Source organism: Podarcis liolepis (assembly GCF_965112155.1).
Source record: "Podarcis liolepis genome assembly, chromosome: 2".
NCBI classification, from domain to species: domain Eukaryota; kingdom Metazoa; phylum Chordata; class Lepidosauria; order Squamata; family Lacertidae; genus Podarcis; species Podarcis liolepis.
In genome coordinates, this window is record NC_139555.1 from 34,178,105 (window position 1) to 34,191,704 (window position 13,600).

Below are 13,600 nucleotides of genomic sequence, written 5' to 3' on the forward strand. Positions count from 1 at the left end.
TCGCCTACCTCGTAGCAAACCGTCACAACTCCTCGGTATTGGCGGTGAGGCATTGGTAGGGGTACTGTCCTATTGTTATGCAAATGAAGGGGGAAGGAGCGCCATCACCTTCCCCCCAAGCAAGGGTAGTCCGGTAAAGGATTCCGGGGGGCGTGGCCTTGTCCTAAGCCTAAGGAGGTGTGGGCCCACGGCACGCCCCACGCGGTGATGCCCGGGGGAGGTCCTAGTTGACGTGCCTCAGCAGGACTCCTCGCTCTGGTGAGTAACCCTTCTGGCCTCCAGCCGGTTAGTAGTTAGGACCAATGCCTAAGCCAATACCTCTCAATTCCTGTAATCAATAAAGTTGTGGCCTAATTTGACCCACTAACCTGAATTCTTGTGTCCTGTGTCTTTATTTCCTCAGGGGGAGGCGGGAACTCACCACGCAATAGGAATAGCCTACCATACCCTCCAACATTTCACCAATTAAAATAGGGATGTCCTAAGGGACAACAGGACATTCCAGGATAAAATCAAAAGCTGAGACAGCTTCTGTAAATCCAGGGCTGTGCCTGGAAAATAGGGACACTTGGAGAGTCTATATTAATGTCAACAGAGAATTGCCAACATGTTTATCTCCCGCCACCCATTTATCTTCAGCATAATAGGGGCATCTCTTACGTAAGTTATCATTTTGTAATAAACCCTGTTGGAAATTACCTTCCAACCTTTCAGTAGCATGACTCAACAGAAGCTACATGTTTAGAGTGTGAGGTTAAAAGCCTTTGTGTACTTAAGTAGGCTTCAAGTGAGGTTGTCAGTCTGTAATAACCCCTCTTAATAAAGAACCAGTGCAATGGCCAGGGAACTGTTGCCTAGGGACTTGGTGCAGGTAGCACTCCAACCAGCTAGCTCCTCACACACAAAGTGGCTCAGAAGAGTGACGCATGCAAGGGAACGAAGATCCCTGCCTGCAATTAGAAAAAGTGGCAGCTTGCCATTTTCCTGTTCAAAAAGAGAGGGAGCAAAGCACATTACTACTACATAAGTAGGCTGTTCAGATGAGCGGATAGTTATGCAGTCAAATCTTGCTGCACTAACATCTGTCCTGGCAGTATTATTATTATTGTTGTTGTTGTTGTTGTTGTTGTTGTTGTTGTTGTTGTTGTTAAACTAATAACCACTCTGATTTTTACAATTCTCATGCTGTTGCTTATTGCTTGTTCTTATTAACTGGGCTGCATTAAACAACTGTCACTTTTTTGCATTATTGTATTCGGTGCATTGTTGGAAACTGTCCTGGAATCACATAAACGTCTATAAACTGGACAGATAAATAAACTGTCTTATAGCCCACGACCTGGAAGTGGCGTTGGTGGCGGCGGGATGAGAGGAACTGCAAAGAAATGGAGCGGCTGGGTGAAAGCGCTCCCGGAAACATGCTGCTGCGCCCCTCAGATGGAGACCGGCGGCAGCCAGAAGAGATCAGGGGCGCCGGCTCCGCCATGGCCTAGCAGTGCAACACGGTGGAATGTCTCTACTGCGACAAGGTCTCCAAGTACGAGAAGTTGGCCAAGATTGGGCAAGGCACCTTCGGGGAGGTCTTCAAAGCAAAACATCGTCAAACAGGCAAAACTGCATTGAAAAAAGTGTTGATGTAGAATGAAAAGGACAGGTTCCCCATCACAGCCCTACGGGAGATCAAAATCCTCCAGCTACTCAAGCATGAAAACGTTGCGAATCTCATTGAGATCTGCAGGACCAAAGCCTCTCCGTACAACTGCTGCAAGGGCAGCATCTACCTGGTATTTGACTTCTGTGAGCATGACCTGGTTGGACTCCTTAGCAATGCCCATGTCAAGTTTACACTTTCGGAGATCAAGAAAGTCATGCAATTGCTCCTGAACGGCCTGTACTACATCCACCGGAATAAGATTTTGCATCAGGACATGAAAGCAGCCAACGTGCTTATCACCCGCGATGGTGTTCTGAAGCTGGCCAACTTTGGCCAGCCCAATCGCTACACTAGCAGGGTGGTGACTTTGTGGTATCGTCCTCCGAAGCTGCTTTTGGGGGAACGAGATTATGGACCACCCATTGATGTCTGGGGCGCAGGATGCATAATGGCAGAGTTGTGGACCCGGAGCCCCATCATGCAGGGAAACACAGAACAGCACCAGCTCACTCTCATCAGCCAGCTTTGTAGATGTATCACCCCGGAGGTATGGCCAAGCATGGATAAGTACAAACTGTATGAGAAGGTGGACTTGCCGAAAGGGCAAAAGCACAAGGTGAAGGAGAGGCTAAAGATGTACGTCAAAGACCCATATGCTCTGGATCTCATAGACAAGCTGCTGGTCCTGGATCCTGCCCAAAGGATAGATAGCGATGACACCCTGAATCACGACTTCTTCTGGTCCGACCCTATGCCTTCTGATCTCAAAAACATGCTCTCCACTCATAAGTAATCCATGTTTGAGTACCTGGCTCCTTGTAGGAGGAGGGGTGGACATGTGCCACAGCAACCTGCCAATCAGGGCAGGAATCCAGTGGCGACCAATCAGACAGAGTTCGACAGAGTGTTCTGATGGCTGTGGACCAAGAACAAGAATGGAGTACTGGTTTCCAATGGAATAACGAAAACGATTTATTTCAGCTGTTGTTGTTTTTTACTGTTGCAAAACAAAACAAAAATTGGTGGGAAGAGAACAAAACACCTGCGGGTCTGTGTTTTAAGAGCTGCAGGGCTAGATTAAACACTGTCTGGAAAGGTGTGTAGAGTTCTGCCTACCTGGGCTATCACAGACCGAACTGCAGCTTTTCTGTGCTTGTTGATTTCTGAGGTACTGAAACAATCTTGGTGAACTGTTTTTCGGGGTTGCTGTTGTTTTTAATTCATTGCTTCTATGAAGTTGCACTGCTAGGAAAGTGTGTATCTGGTGTGCAGGAGGATGGAGCAGACTGGGTAGGGTCTTGTGTCCAAGAATGGCTGCTGACTTTGAATCATACCGTGTGGCCTGTCCACTTCTGTCAGCAAGTTCCACACACGTGTTGCTGCAGTGGGTTTGTAGCAGTGGTCTCCAAGATTCTGAGAAAACCCATATTGTGAGAAACAGTTTGTCATGTACTCAATTGCAGCTACAGGCCATGGACAGTTGCGAGAAGACTTATTCTTTTTGTACTAACCAGTGACGGTAAAGCTCCCTTTATCTTATCTCTGGAATGTTGCTTAGAAGAACCAAGAAGGTCCGTTCGGAACAATAGTGAAGGCCATGAAAGAATGATGGAGCTTATGTGAAAAAGGGGGAAGTTAACCTTAAAAGGAGTGAGGAAGGATGTGGTTTAAGAATTAGCTAATGAATATGTAATGCTTCATGTATATCAGCCAAAAATAAAGTATATAAGCCTCTGGGCAACCATGGCAAGGCACTCAGCTTTTGGAAGTATCCTCTGAGTATCCACTGCTTGCTGTCAGCAAACAATAAATTTACTTTCCTTTTCTTTATTGCTGCGTTTTGAAGTTTTCATTCAGTCTGCAGAGTCTTGCAACAGGTTGGTTAGGGGGGCCAGGAAGCAAGCTGCAGATCTCCCAGGCTTTGGTAACAGAGGTAGCCTTCCCATGGTGGGTGAGAAGAATGTGGCCATCAAACCAGTGTTTCTTGGATTTAGGTCCTCAGCTGTTCGACTACAAGTCCCACCATGCCTGGTCACTGGTTCTGCTAGCTATGGATGATGGGAGTTATAGTCTAGCAGCTGGTGGCCAAGGTTTGAGAAACACTGAATTCTTATATTTTTGCTGCACCACTATGTAGCTTTGCCATGGATTTTGTAGACTTCAAGCTTCTTAAAAAAAAAAAATCCCAACAGCAGCAGTAAATGCTCACTTACTTGGACCTAACAAGGCAAGAGGTCTGATGACTTTCCATTCTGGGTATGGGTGGGATACTTATCTGTATTACACTTTTATCATGTTCTGATCTTTTTCTAAATAGCTCAACTGTAATAAACGGTATTTGCATACACACACACACACATACAGTGTCTTACAAACTGGACAGATAAATAAACTGCCATGTTGTTATTACTTGTATACTCCACTTTCCAATTAATATTTCTCAAGGTAGTTTAGGACGGCGATGATCAAATTTTAAAAGAACCTACAGGGTTGGACCAATATACAGTATACAGTTGAATCAATTAAATTCATCACAACAGATTATATGGGTATACATAACTGACACAAGACAAAGGGGCAGTTAAATTTCAGGCTGGCGGCTTAAAATAATAGTGCGGCAGTCGGAAACAGAACAGACCAATTTAACATCAACTTAAAACATGGTCACTTAAAATATTTTTTTTAAAAAAGGTAAACAAAGCCCCACCCCACCCCCCAGTTAGCAACAAGAAGTAAAAAAGCACTAAGAAATAAAGGTTTGGCTTCAGGCCTAGCATATGAACGAGGCACTAAGCAAGAGTCCCAGTTGTAAGTACTGAGAAGCCCCATTCACCTTACCATCACATATACAGTGGTGCCATTTAGTACTTTGCAGCAGAAGTCCAAGGCCTCACCAAGTGCAGGCAGGGCTCCCCAATGCAGCCTGGCTGGCCAGCTGACAGATGCTGAGCCAGTGAAAGGGTATTGACTACCAGGAGTAGGTATTGGGCTTAATCTGTGCATGATTTGGAATTTGCATCTATTTAGCTTAGAGATTGCCTCCATCCATACTTTGCGCACCACAGGAGGAACAGCAGTGTGGTGTTAACAAGACAGGTACGGTATGTCATCCTATAAGCAGCCTGCTGAAGGACATTCTCTTCAGAGGACTCCAAGCCTGACTCAGGTCATGAAACATTTAGCATATGCAGGCATTCAGGTGATGCATCCCTAAGGATTTTTATGGTTTTAAGCATGCAGTTTTAAGCATGTCTGTGTGTATGTATGCGGTATTAAATGTGTTTATTTTGTACATGGAGAGCTTTGGGCAATGGGTGCTTTCATTTAAAAAAAAAATCACAATGGGCATAATCCATACATGAAACCCTCCCACTGAAACTGATGGGACTGAATAGTTACAGATAGGTAGCCGTGTTGGTCTGCCATAGTCAAAATAAAAAAATTCCTTCCAGTAGCACCTTAAAGACCAACTAAGTTAGTTCTTGGTATGAGCTTTCGTGTGCATGCACACTTCTTCAGATGTATGTGTGTATCTGAAGAAGTGTGCATGCACACGAAAGCTCATACCAAGAACTAACTTAGTTGGTCTTTAAGGTGCTACTGGAAGGAATTTTTTTATTTTGATGGGACTGAAAACATCTATTTGAGGCAAATTTTGTACCTCTTTTATAAGACTAATAATCAAATTTATTCCAGTCATTTATAATGTTGATTTTAAGAAAATAAATCAATCAAAATTTCAACATCAAATAAACAGAAACATACAAAATGTTTTTCTTTTCTGGCTTATACATATGCACACAAAAAGAGAAAGAGATAAAGAGAAAGCATGAATGAAAGAGATCAATCAGTTGAAACTGAATTTTATGCACCCCACGTTTGCATATTTTTGTATCATCTACACATCACTGCCCTCATCCAAATGTCAGTCGGTATTTTCTTCACATTCCTCAGACAGGAAAAATATGTCATTTGTTATACACAATCACTGCTGCTGTGGATGTTCCTTGGCACTTTTTTGCAGTGGGTGGTTTGTCGTGTGTGGCGACCAGTTATACTGCTTTCAGTGCTCTCTATTGCCACACCTCCGACTTCCTCACCTGAGCACAATGAAACCGTTTTGTTTCTGTGGCCTACACAATAAGAGTGTGCCTATTTCCACTGGCTGCTGAAGGCATGCTCCCGGTGCACATATATATATTTGTTTTTAATGCACCAGCCTTGCCCAAAACTACATCTGAACAAAACATCAGCATTAAAAATAATATAGAAGCATAGAATTGTAGAGTTGGAAGTGATCCCAATGGCCATGTAGTCCAACCCCCTGCAATGCAGGAATCTCAACATGTGGTTCCTCATCCAATTTGAAATCATATTGGACCCTGCTTAGCTTTGCAAATGTGCTAGCCGTTTTGTTGCTACACCACTAGGAGATAATTTGGACTGTCATCCTCTCTTGGCTCTCACCCAACAAACACAGTTAGAGGCTCTTACTTGTAACAATACAGGCTCAGCAGAAGACACCGTTCTCAAGAGTCACGATTCAGGAGCAGGACAAGAAGTTCAGAACTGGATGGAAGTGATGAAGATGTCCCAGCAAGTTTTCCCACACCTCCTGCCAAAATTTCAAAGATGAGGCATGGTACACTAACTCACAAGGCTCCAACAATTTTGCCTGCCCCACCACCGCTGCTTCCTCCTCTTCCATCAGAGCCTGTCAGCCCAAACCTAAGAGCACTGTGGGGCTCAAGACTTAACCTGAATAACAACTATGGCAAGTGGAAAGGGGGAGAGTCCAGGTGACATGAGCTCATGCCACGGACCCCCCCATCCCCTCCGGTTCTACAATATGCATGAGCATGATAAGTGAGAGAGATTCACTGTGCAGATATGATACACTGTTGTATGATATAGCATAGATAGATAGATAGATAGATAGATAGATAGATAGATAGAGGAGAGAGACAGATACTCAATATACCAGTTCAGTGCAAATTGCTTCTCGGCAAAAAAGAAAAAAAGGTCTGTATTAAAATTTTGAGCAAATATTGATCCATCAGGATATGGTCAGGATTTGGTAGCCTTCCACTCACTCAGATCGCATCACATTAAATTCAGACTCCTGTCTCTCGTCACAAAAAAACCTCCCTCCCTTACCTCCTTGATTTACAGCTGTTCAGAACACTGGCGATTTCACTTTTTGTGTTGGCGAAAGCAGAAACAAAGCAGAAGGAAAAAGACCCCCAAACAGCCATTTGGTTTTTTTATGTGCTTAGGGAGTGAAATGGCCTGGGAATGAGCTTGATAGCACCTTAAGAGAGACTTTGCAGGGGTGAAACATGGTGGGGGGGGGGGGAGAGAACAACATTGGGTCCGTTTTAAACTGCTGTGTAGACAGACCAAGCCTGGATAGATCCCACTGGTGTGGACTGCAAGCAACGCATATAGTGTCTAAAAACCCTGGAGTGTGTGTGTGGACACTTGCAAGCCAATAGTTCACACACATGAAACAATTCTGAACCACCTGTTTGCAAGATTACAAGCATCCCTGAAGCTGAAAGAAAGATTGATTCCAACCTGTTTATAAAGCATCCGTCCTGATTTCTTTGTACAAAGGTTGTATAACTTACCATCAATTGATGGCTATGCCACGCTTTCTTGTGCCATTGAAAGCAATCATTATCCCACACATTCCAGCACATTTTCCCACCACTTTCCTTACCGCAAAAAGTCTATTAAAAGAAAAGGTGGATTTGTTGTGCAAGAGAGCCAAATCCACTTTAATTGTGCAATGTGAATTTTCTCGTTTCCTATTGGATCCCACCTACAAATTAGCAACGGTCTGAAAACAGCCAAATCAGTTCATGTGTCCAGTGTCATGTATACACATGTCCATCTTGCATTGTAAATTAAGATGCTAATTCTATGAATGCTTATCTTTACTTATTCAAAGGACACTTAAACTTATAATTGATATGTTACAAAAATAAAATCAGGCCCTGCCTGTAGGCGTTCAACTGGAAATCAACCTGTGCAGTCAAAGTGCTTTTTTAAACTTCAATTGATTTCAGTGGGAGAGAATTAAGCATGGGCTTAACTTCTGTGGATCATGCACTTAGTAAATATCATCTCAGAAAAGGCCCTCCTGCAGTGCAGTGAGGATTAAATTCTGAGTAAACATACATACAGGATGCATATGATGTAACGTTTAGTGTCTCCCAGCTCAATATGTGTTAATAAATGCTGTGTGGTGCCATAGGGATTGATCATCAGCTCTTATTGCCTCGCTTATATTACGGGAGAATCCTGTAAGGAATGAACACTGTCCAGAAGAGGAGATCTATTGCAGAATAAATTACACCAGGGTTTAGCCAGTCATCACCTCCTCTGCCCCTATTTGTCAACTCCTTTCAATGATGCTGGAGAGAAAATCCCTTGTCCCTCTCACCTTTCCTCATTCCTCTGGGCCCTTTTCCCACGCCCAGCAAAACATTCCAAAACATTTCCAGCAACATTCCACCACATCCTTTTTCTTATTAGTGCATATTTAAATTTAATTGTTCTCAAGAGTGATTTCCCATGAAAACATGTTTTAGCACCCCCCCCCCGGTAGCTTTTCTTTTTCGCTTTCTAAAATCACCATAGGTAAAGGTAAAGGGACCCCTGACCATTAGGTCCAGTCATGACCGACTATGGGGCTGCGGCACTCATCTCGCTTTATTGGCCGAGGGAGCTGGTGTACAGCTTCCAGGTCATGTGGCCAGCATGACTAAGCCGCTTCTGGTGAACCAGAGCAGCGCACGGAAACGCTGTTTACCTTCCTGCCGGAGCAGTACCTCTTTATCTACTTGCACTTTGACGTGCTTTCGAACTGCTAGGTTGGCAGGAGCAGGGACCAAGCAACGGGAGCTCACCCCGTCGCGGGGATTCAAACCACCGACCTTCTGATCGGCAAGTCCTAGGCATCAATTACTGGCATCCGTGGGCATCAGATTCTCCATCTCCTTGGTGCCTAACAAGGCACCCCTCTCTTTTTTTTAACTTGGTGGTTGAGGGAGACGACCATTTGGGCCAAAACGAATTTCAACAGATGTACTGTTAAGTTAATAATGCAAAGGGCTGCCCTGTATGCCTGCTATTGAGCAAGAATTTTGCTAGTTCAGTAGGCAAACAGGGTAAAAGGGAAATTAAGAAGGTAATGAAATGTTTTTCTTCTGGCTTTTGTGAATGAGGCACACAATTTCGAAATGATTCTCTAGAAGGAGCCAAATTTAAGTATGTCCTTACCTGCTCAAAATGTCCCCAAGCAACTGCTCAGAATTGCTTTTTTTAAAAAAATAGAAATGTGTAACTTGCGGTTTCTCTGCATTCTTTCCTTACTTTTCTGTGTTTTGAAGAGGTAGTTTGAGCAATTCCCACTGGCGCAGAACCCACATCGTGAATGCTGTACTTTCTACCACGTCAGAGTAATGGTTCAGGCCTGGTCTACACCTTGTAAAAACTGAGGTGCTGACAGTCGTATACTGATAAAAGTTATTTGGGTGCCAGCAGAAAATGGCTGCCATGGACAGTAAGAGAGACAGAGACAGAGACAGAGAGACTGACTGACTGACTGGCTGGCTGGCTGGTACTCCGTGTTGGTGAGTACTGTAACAGAAAAAAGCCCTGACATTATTTTTAAAAACAGCCTGTTCTTGAATCCTGATTCTATCTTCTGAGGTATTAGCCACCTCTCCCAGTTTGGTGTCATCTGCAGTTTTAATGAGTATTCCCTCAATTCCTTCATCCAAATCATTTATAAAAATGTTGGACAGCACCAAGCCCAGAACAGGAACCAGTAGCACCCCACATATAGGGCCTTGGTATGGTTTACCAGGATGATAGAACCATAGAATTGCAGAATTGGAAGGGACCCTGAGGGTCATCCAGTCCAACCCCCTGCAATGCAGGGATCCTACTCACAGCCATGTCTTGGTGGGCTCAAACTACAGTACCAGCCTTCTAGTTAACAGCCAGACACACTGACCCATTGCACCACAGGCTCCCTTAATGTGTGTGAAGAACTTTGAACACTCAAAAAATTTAGTTGTTTCTGTTTTAACTATTTGTGTTTTTATCTTGTATTTTAGTCTTTTGATGAAGGGTGGTATATAAATCTAAAAAAAGAAAGAAAAGCGTTATATAAATTTCAGTGGTTTGTACTGGTAGCAGAGAACACACGAACCCTCCAAGAGCTTAGGTCATCAAAGGACCATACAAAGAGAATAAATCAACAAATTATTACTACCACTATCCTTTTGGGTCTTTGGCCTGCAATAAAGAATTGACTGATACTGCTGCTATGATCATGTAGGCTTAGCACTTTTCATTTTAGAAACGGAATACTATTTTGCAGTGTTTTTTTAAAAAAATGTTTAGGGGTACTCTCATTTTGACTCAAGGAAATCACCATTTTATAGTTCAAATTGGGGAAAATAAATACAGTAAATGGACAAAAGTACAAAGATTCGCAAAATGTTTAGGGGTATGCATACCCCTGCGTACCTCCAGAAAAAAGCACTGCTACTTTGTAACCCTCAAAAGGTAACGTGGAAAGCAGTCCGTCTTTTGTCCTCCTCGCCCCCTCCAGTTAAATTCTTTAAAATGAGATACTGGAGCTGAAGCCATCTATACATGAGTAACATGTAGTTGTGCACACACATGCACATTCAGAGGGCGTTCACACACCCAAGAATCCTGGGATCTGTAGTTTGCTAAGGGTGCTGGGAAATATAGTTTTGTGTGTGGGTGTGAACTGCAGTTCTCAGAATTCTTTGAGGGCAGCGATTTAAATGTATGGGATCTATGCAGCCTCAAATGTGTGTGGGCTGGTCAGGTATGATATTGTAGTTGGTCATGCTGTTATTTTCTTCGTTGTGGCCAAACCTGGGAATGCAGGTAAGCCCTGGCCCAGCTCAAGCTTCCTACTGACCTCTAGCGGTATAAAGAAGCAAGAACAAATGGAACTGAAGCAAGCCACAACCTTGCTTTTTAAGTGCAGAGACAAGGGACCTGGGGCCTCCCCCTACAGCTCCCATTATTTTGACTATTGGCCATGCTGGTGGAGGCTGATGGGCATTGGAGTGCAACAACATCTGGAGGGCCACAGGTTCCCCACCCTGGTTGAAAGTGTATTTTCCAGTTCTCACTGCATATGGGGGCAGGATAGGATAGGACTGGGCAAGATCTGTGGCTGGGAAGATTTTGCAGAGAACATTTGCGGTGGCACGCACTTTCCCAGCTGGTCCTCAGAGGAAATGCATGCCCAAGTAGCAAAACAAAAAGGGCTGTTTTTGCTGTGTGTGGTTCCTTGTTGCCTGAAATGCACTCTCCAGAAGCCTTTTGCTTTAATCAATGGGAGATTATCATATCGACAGAGAAATTCCCTTTTGTTGCAAAGCCAGCTCCTTGCCATTTGGGCTTCAGCTCAACTTTAAACAATAAAGAGTAAATATTGGCTCTAGTTTCACATAGTTGTTAAAAGGTGGCTGTTTTCAGCAGCCCTCCAGAGGTTGTTTAATTGAGTCCAACAATACCCACAGAGCTGCAAAGTCATCCACCCAGATGTAGAGTTTCTCTACTGCCGCCGCCCCCCCCCCCATGAAAAACTGAAATTAGTAATAGGGTTTTATTATTTATTCATTAATAGATTTGTACCCCACTTATCCATGGAGGCCATATATTCAAAATGGCTAACAAGAAAATCCAAACACCTATCATAAAAACATCCAATATAATTTCAAATGAAGCCTGCTCTTATTTTGATTCCACCTGGCTGAAATTGTTTCAGTTCAAGTTAATCAAATTTCTATAACCAGTTCAGCACAAAATAGAAGAAAATAAAATGATGCTTAATTTCTTACAGGTGAGTAATACCCATTTCAGAGTCAGAGCAGAACAAGATGACCTAGTGACAGAAGCCAGTGTGTTTTAGCATTACTTTCTACAATAAATCTGATCTGCTCCAGGATGAAGTTCCCTTTGCATCAATGGGCAGAGTTCTTATCTAGACACCACACAGAAAAGCAGTAAGTACTTTATTTCACAATTCCTTCCCCCCTCCCCTCTGCATTTCAGTGTAGAAGGAAGATGGGAGAGAATTCTCAACTGGTTTGCCCAATCACAGCCAACTTGCACCAACTAGGAGTTTTGCAGGTCATGGAAAGGGGTGGGGCTGTGGTTCAGGAGGCAGGGAATATCATCAGGATTAAAAGTGCTATATAGAAGCACCTGCCAGAGTCATTCTGCTCTCAGTTGCCCAGTGCTGCATCATCAAACAGCTTCCTGGATCGTCTACTCAGCCTGGATTGAAGACAAACACCTGTGCTTTCTTCTTATCCCACTTACTACCTGATACGCCTACTGCAAGCAACAGACCTCGGTACATCACTTCTGTAGGGATAACCAGCACGCATCAGGGGAACATAAAGAAGAGTGATGATGGAGCACGGTAAGTGAAGCAGGATAACTTCTTTATCACCTTTTTTAAAAAAAGTGGAGCTTGGAATATGCAAGATCAAGAACAGCAAAAAAGAGTTCTGGCATGCTGAAGTTTACCATTAAATAATGTACTGATTGCGTTTTAAAGGGTTTCCCCTTGTTCTGCTTTCTCTTGCTGATGAGACTGGAAAATATGGGATGTTAAATAGCTTCTGAGCTACTAGTATTTGGTTTAGCTTGTTGATGGTATTCCTGTGCCTTCCTCTGCCGCCTCCTGAAAGTTGTTGTCGTTCTCGTTTGAAGTCTCTCTGTACTTTTTTGTGCCTTACCCATCTTTGAACTCTAGGAGTGAATGAGTAACATAACCAAAATTCTGCCTTGGTCCTCATCACACAGGAAGATCACTGGGCATTAGTAGTGGCTGTGCAGCAAAACAGTCATCCAGCTAATTTGTCACATGTACAAGTTGGGTTTCACCCTGAAATAATGTGCCACAGAAGTCAGTAGTTCATCTCTTTAACTGGTTGAAACTTGATCTAAGTGCATGTTGGAGCCATCAGACATTTCCAGGACACAGGCATGGGGTGGTCAGTTAGTTTCTGCTCAAAAAAACATGAACTGAAAGTATCAGACAGATATCTGTCTGGGATTGTAGACCAGGTGGAGGTGATGTGATTGATAGGTTGTCAGTGGCACATGCACTTATTTCCCACCCCACTCCTCCTCCTATTGCCTCTGGTCAAAGATGTTCAGTAGGGCTTTGAAATGCTGAAAGCTCATTTGGCCAGAGGCAATAGTGGTGTCAGTGCCAGCTCCAGGTTTGGCCAAGATGCCTTCAGCCAACCTTTCTCTTTTCTTCTCTGAGTTGACCCACCTTTAAACATCTCTGCCCTTTTGCTTTTGCTTGTCCTCACCCTCTGGACTCAAGAGAAATGGTTGCTGCTTCATTCTTGCTGCTTAAATATCCAAAGAGGACCAATGATTAGGTAGAGCCAGAGATGAAAGAGTAGCAAGGCCAGGAGGCTCTTAGCATTGATGATGGGCTCTCTGCAGGGGTGTAGACCTTGGCAAGTGCTGCTGCTGATGATCATGATGATATCCTGAGCCTAAATGCCAGGGAGGAAAACCAGTGAGTGCAACTGTGAGCATCAATGGTTTTACTCTGCTATCTTCAACTCTCTTTGAGGAGGACAGGAGAAGAATCTCTTGACTATCTCCATCCTGAAATATCTATAATTCTTTGTGAGCCTCCTAGGATGGTAACACAAGAAGAGGCCTTCTCTGCAGTGGCTCCCCGTCTGTGGAATGCTCTTTCCAGGGAAGTTCGTCTGGTGACTTCCTTATACACCTTTAAGCACCAGGCAAAAATGTTCCTTTTTAACCAGGCCTTTGCATGTTTTGATTGACATCCTATGCCCTTTTAAAATGGGGAGGGGGAGTTGCTTTTTAAATATTTTGTGGTTTTAT

General features: G+C 43.7%; 1 long non-coding RNA gene and 1 pseudogene across 2 annotated transcripts in view; one reads left to right on the top strand and one right to left on the bottom strand.

Moving 5' to 3' along the window:
- Window positions 1-13,600, bottom strand: part of LOC310699447 — a 42,928-nt gene that overhangs the window by 24,422 nt on the left and 4,906 nt on the right. Inside the window, exons 2-3 of the long non-coding RNA XR_014522081.1 lie at window positions 6,149-6,269; window positions 369-481 (exon numbers count right to left, since the gene is read on the bottom strand). This is a non-coding gene — a long non-coding RNA (uncharacterized lncRNA). The remainder of the gene's footprint in view (window positions 1-368; window positions 482-6,148; window positions 6,270-13,600) is intronic.
- On the top strand, window positions 1,386-2,651 carry LOC310701012 (cyclin-dependent kinase 9-like; annotated as a pseudogene). The gene has a single exon. The product of its transcript is annotated as a cyclin-dependent kinase 9-like (transcript).